General features: G+C 36.5%; 1 pseudogene; it reads left to right on the forward strand.

The window, feature by feature from the left end:
• The first annotated feature begins 209 nt into the window (after positions 1–209).
• Positions 210–1,934, forward strand: LOC131507304 (elongation factor 1-alpha 1-like; annotated as a pseudogene).
• Positions 1,935–6,586: the final 4,652 nt, after the last annotated feature.

Consider the following 6,586-nt stretch of genomic DNA (forward strand, 5'->3'; position numbering starts at 1 on the left):
CCCTTCATTATTAAATGTTATCCTTTTTGGAGATGATAAATATCTTTCAGAAAAGATGACACTTAGGTTGTAAAATAATTCTAATCACAAAATGAACCAACTTTCAGTGAAATAAGTGAACCCAGTGGCATGCTGTGGGTTAAATACCTGACACTTGTAAAGAAATAGTATTCAGTTTTTTTGCAAAGGGTTTGCCACCAGAACACTGGGGTCTTGAAAACCATCGCTAAACCTAAACCAAAATGGTAAAGGAAAAAACTCATATCAACATTGTCGTCATTGGACACGTAGATTCAGGCAAGTCTACCACTACTGGTCATCTGATCTACAAATGTGGCGGGATTGACAAAAGAACTGTCGAAAAATTTGAGAAGGAGGCTGCTGAGATGCGACAGGGCTCCTTCAAGTATGCCTGGGTCTTGGATAAACTGGAGGCCGAATGTGAACGTGGTATCACCATTGATATCTCCCTGTGGAAATTCGAGAGCAGCAAGTGCTATGTGACCATCATTGATGCCCCAGGACACAGAGACTTTATCAAAAATATGATTACAGGCACATCTCAGGCTGACTGTGCTGTCCTGATCGTTGCTGCTGGTGTTGGCGAATTTTGAAGCAGGTATCTCCAAGAATGGGCAGACCCGTGAGCGTGCCCTTCTGGCTTACACACTGGGTGTAAAACAACTTATTGTGGGTGTTAACAAAATGGATTCCACTGAGCCACCCTACAGCCAGAGGAGATACAAGGAAATCATTAAAGAAGTCAGCACCTACATTAAGAAAATTGGCTACAACCCCGACACAGTAGCATTTGTGCCAATTTCTGGTCGGAATGGTGATAACATGCTAGAGCCCAGTGCTAACATGCCTTGGTTCAAGGGATGGAAAGTCACCCGTAAAGATGGCAATTCCAGTGGAACCACACTGCTTGAAGCTCTGGATTGCATTCTGCCACCTACTCGTCCAACTGACAAGCCTTTGCATCTGCCCCCCAGGATCTCTACAAAATTGGTGGTGTTGGTACTGTCCCTGTGAGTCGAGTAGAGACCAGTGTTCTTAAGCCAGGCATGGTGGCCACTTTTGTTTCAGTCAATGTTACAACTGAAGTAGAGTCTGTTGAAATGGACCATGAAGCTTTGAGTGAGGCTCTACCTGGGGACAATGTGGGCTTCAACGTCAAGAACGTATCTGTCAAAGATGTTCGTCGTGGCAATGTGGCTGGTGAGAGGAAAAATGACCCACCAATGGAAGCAGCTGGCTTCACAGCTCAGGTGATTATTCTGAACCATCCAGGCCAAATTAGTACTGGATATGCACCTATGCTGGACTGTCACACAGCTCACATTGCCTGCAAGTTCGCTGAGCCGAAGGAGAAGATTGACTGTCATTCTGGAAAAAAGCTGGAATATGGTCCCAAGTTCTTGAAATCTGGTGATGCTGCCATCGTTGATATGGTTCCTGGCAAGTCCATGTGTGTGGGGAACTTCTCTGACTATCCTCCTCTGGACCGTTTTGCTATTCGTGACATGAGACAGATGGTTGCTGTGGGTGTCATCAAAGCAGTGGACAAGAAAGCAGCTGGAGCTGGCAAGGTCACCAAGTCTGCCCAGAAAGCTCAGAAGGCTAAATGAATATTATCCCCAATACCTGCCACCCGAGTCTTAATCAGTGGTAGAAGAACAGTCTCAGAACTGTTTGTGCCAATTGGCCATTTACGTTTAATAGTAAAAGACTGGTTAATGATAACAATGCATCGTAAAACCTTCAGAAGGAAAGGAGAATGTTTTGTGGGCCATTTGTTTTCTTGTGTGTGTGGCAGTTTTAAGTTATTAGTTTTTAAAATCAGAACTTTTTAATGGAAATAACTTTGACCAAAAATCTGTCACAGAATTTTGAGACCCATTAAAACAAAAGTTTAATGAAGAATAAAAAAATAGTATTCACAATAGATCCCCATAGGAAATAGAAATATTTATAAGTTTTGGGATCATTTATTATGGAAGATTGAGACTGCTAAGTTATTCAATGTTTTTCTTACTCTGAACCTGATTATTTTTGTATATTTAGGTTTTGATTTAGATATAAATCATATTTGTTCAGTTTACTATTAATATGCATAATATTTTTCAATTTCTCTTTAAAATCAGAAAACAAAAATGTGTAAATGAAGTCCCTCAAATGATGGAAAATAGAGATACTAACAGATTATCATAGAAATGAGGAAAGACTCAGGATTAGAGGGGTCACATGAATAAAATAAAAATGATTTTCAAGCTATAGACTTTACCAACCTTGAAAGTATGTGGTATTAGCCCATTTGATAACAAAGTCGGTCTTTTTTTAGTAGAAGTAGGTTTTAACAAGAATGTCTCAGTGACAAGGTAAAGATGTTATTCTAACAGACTAAACAAAATTAGAATATGCCATCCTCTGTATTTGAATAAAGGACACATGTATATGTGTTCCATATATGTGTTTATGTACAAAGGGATACAAAATAATAATAGTGCGTGTAACAAGGTGGTCACAAATAAGTTGTTAGATACTAAGGGAGCAAGCATACTGCATGATTTTTGCATACTCCAATTGTCTTTGCGCACTGCAATGTAAAATATGGATGCTCAATAAATACTTCTTTGCTGATGGCACAGTGCCTAAAAAACAAGAATAGGCCATTTCCCATGTGTGAAACCTGGCATAATTTAAATATGAAAATATTTTAAAGTAATTTTAACTTCTTGAGTACTAAATTATAAAGCAGTGGGAGTGTTTTTCTTTATTTCTGAAATCATCCTAATCTTATATTGAGTGTTTTGTACTTGAGAATGTATCTTATTTTTTAGTAACTTCAGCAAGATCTAATTGGCATAAAATAACTTGCATATACTAAATGTGTAAATTGTGATACATTTTGACAAATGAATATACCCATGAAATTTTATCTACATCCATGAAACAAATAGAGATAATAAATGTACCATCATTTCCAAAAGGGTTATCAAAACTTTTTGTAATCTGCTCCTTTATTCTGTTCATTTTATCCATTGGTCTATCTTTATGACAATGACACACTGTCTTATTACTGTGGTTTTGCAAGTCTTGTTGAGCTTCTTGGAACTCTGGGTTTATAGTTGTCATCAAATTTGGAAAATGTTCAGCCAATATTTCTTCAAACGCTGTGTCTGCTCCTCTACCTCTGTCCCCCATCAGGGACCCCAGCTACATATCTTCGGCCACTTAAAATCACCCACAACTCACTGATGCTCTGTTTTTTTTGTGTTTTTTTTTTAAGTTTATTTGAGAGGGGGAAGGAGGGGGGAGGGGCAGACAGAGAGGGGGAAGAGAGAAATCCAAGCAGATTCCCCACTGTCAGCTCAGAGCCTGATGTGGGGCTGGAACTCAGGCACTGTGAGATCATGACCTGAGCCAAAATCAAGAGTTGGACATTTAACCGACTGAGCCACCCAGGTGCCCCTCTCTGTTTATTTCTTAATTTTCACTTCTCTCTGTGTTTGCATTTTGAAAGATGCTACTGATATGTTTTCAGCTCACTAATTTATTCTGCAGTATATATTCTCCTTTTAATCCCAGCCCATGTATTTTTCATGCAAGACATGATAGATTTCGTTTCTAGAAGTTTGATTTGGGTCATGTTATTACTTCTGTGTCCATACTTAACTTTCTAAAAATGTGGAGCACCATTAAAAGAGCTGTTTTTTTTTTTTTGTCAGCTAATTGTAACTGACAAAACTCAGCTAATTCTAACATCTTTATCAGTTGTGGGTCTGTTTTGATTTTTCCCATTATAGATATTATTTCCCTGCTCCTTTACATGCCAGGTTATTAGAAGTCAAATATTGTAAATTTTTACCTTTTTGACTGGATATTTTTGCATTCTTATAAATATACTTGAACTTTCTCCCTTCTGCGGATACAGTTAATTTACTTAAGAGTTTGATACTTTGGGTCTTGCTTTTTTGTCTTTTAGGAGGGGCAGACCAGCATTTTGTCTATATTGATTATTCTGAGGACTCTATCCAATTTCTTATTAACTGTAAAGTTTTTTAGTCTGGCGGGGAGAATAGGCACTATTGCTGGCTGTGTGTACCTGTTGGGCACAGTCACATCTAATCCTTTCAGTTGGTTCTTGCCTGCCTGAAATTGATTCCTCATACACATGCCTTCAGCAGTATTCAGCTGAATAACGAGAAAGACCTTCTGCAGATGTCCAGTGTTCTCTTTTTGTGCATTTCCCTCTTTGGTACGCTATCTGGAGAACTTCAGTTGCCTTAGTCTTCCCAAACACTCACTCTGCCCACAAGTCTCAGCTCTTCTAGGCTCTGCCAGGGTTTCTTCTTCCTGAACAACAACTTGAAAACTCTTTCAAGACAGTAAATTGAGGCAATCATATGGTTCACTTGGTTTGTTTCTGAGCTCTCTCAGATCTCTGCACCATACTGCCCAGTGCAATTGAATTGCCAACCTTTGTTTCACTTATTTTGTGTTTTGGTTGTTTCAAGTAAGAGGATGTATCTGGTCCTTGTTATTCCATCTGGGGTGGAAATGGAAGTCAGATATGTTTTTAAACAAAATTTGCAATAAATAAAAATAGAAAAATAATAAATAAGAATAAAAATTGCATTGAAAGAGATGTTTTCTTGAAATTATAAATCACATATAGTTAAATGTAAACAATTCCTGCAGACTTCCCTGGAATTATGATACTTCTCAAAATCACTTAAGAACTACTGAGCTAATACAAAAAGCATATATTCACTATGATGCAGTTTCTCTTGAGATGGACAGCTCATCCCTTACTTGGTATTTGGGAATATAGTTGTGTTCATGTAACCAATGAAGAAACTATCTTCATATCTGAACTGACTCAAACTTGAGAAGAATGACATTTTTCAGAGAAAGAAGATAATTTACTTGAGCAGTCAATCAACTTAATATCAAGACTAAATTAAGGGTTTTTTTTTGGGGGGGGGAGGTTATTGAGGAGCTAAAATGATACTGAATTTACTTGAGAAAAAGTTTGTGTGATACATCTAAATGTTGCTATAGGGGCGCCTGGGTGGCGCAGTCGGTTAAGCGTCCGACTTCAGCCAGGTCATGATCTCGCGGTCCGTGAGTTCGAGCCCCGCGTCAGGCTCTGGGCTGATGGCTCGGAGCCTGGAGCCTGTTTCCGATTCTGTGTCTCCCTCTCTCTCTACCCCTCCCCCGTTCATGCTCTGTCTCTCTCTGTCCCAAAAATAAATAAAAATAAAAAATGTTGAGAAAAAAAAAAATTTAAAAAAAAAAATAAATGTTGCTATAAAGAAGGTAAATGAATTTTATTGAGTTTTGTTGATCCCAAATTTTTAAACACCAAAAAAGAAATGAAAAAAAAGGAAAAAAAGAAAAAAAAATATTGCATATATACAACTCAATTCAAATATAATACATATGTAGTAAATGTTTATTCAGTTTTTAAAAATATTTATTCATAATTTATTTTAAAAAATAATTTTAAACTGCTTTATTAGTAATTTTTTAGAAATTTTTTTTTACATTTTTAGGGATCTCTTTGGGTCTGTTTAAATGTCATTCATTTCATTGAAAATAAGCTTTATCGATGAATTTGATAGCATATATATCTCATTTTAAAAGCGTACACATTGCAATTTTTTAATGTTTTCTAATTTTTTAATTAAGAATTCAAAGAGAATCTCAGAAAGAATGACATAAGCAAGCTTTCAGAAAAATTTCCATTTCCAGGCAGTAGTAATCAGTAATGAGTCTTTTAATAAACATATTCTATGCCACACAACACCTGTAAAGAAAGCATACTAGAAACATTAAGTATCTGGAAACAAGAAAATTATTTCCACTGATGGGCAGTTGAAATGCACCAGGAAGACAGCGAGATTAATGGTGTAGTATTTCTGTATTTATTTTGACAAATCTATGACAGCACCATTCTATTCCTTGATAGACAAACATAATCTTTGAAATATATTTGGAGATTCCTTGCACTTCAGCTTGTTTCTTTCAAGGCTGCTTTGATCACAAGCTAAACCCAGCTGAATGAAAAACAATGTCTATTGTTCCTTGTTTATCATAGCTAACCTAGTTACTTTATCATTTATTACTGGATTTTGATTTGTATTTGAATGAACGTTAACAGAAGTTTTAAACAGGCATTGTATGGTATGGTCTGCTCATTCTGTTTTGAATCTTACCATCCATTTATTAGCACTGCAATAATTATTGTTCTTATTAAGAATAACAATGCAAATGTTCTTATCCTATTAAGTTTCAATTTTTCTAGAAGTCAAAAAATGCCCTGAGCACCATCATATCCATAAGCCCTAGTAGCACCACATTAAATGGGTCAAAATTCTCTGCTTTCATAATTCCTCCATAGGTTTTCAGTTACATTGAAAATAACACAGCATATTGTTTTCTCGCAATTGTTTGCAGCACAAAAAGAATTGTGAATGCACATCTAATGAAATCCATATATTAGAATTCTTGCCACTTCTATACAGCAAAAGTACCAAATTTACTCTAAATTTTTTTATTCAGCAGAAAGAACATTACA

This window comes from Neofelis nebulosa, chromosome 3 (genome assembly GCF_028018385.1).
Source record: "Neofelis nebulosa isolate mNeoNeb1 chromosome 3, mNeoNeb1.pri, whole genome shotgun sequence".
In the NCBI taxonomy this organism is placed as follows: domain Eukaryota; kingdom Metazoa; phylum Chordata; class Mammalia; order Carnivora; family Felidae; genus Neofelis; species Neofelis nebulosa.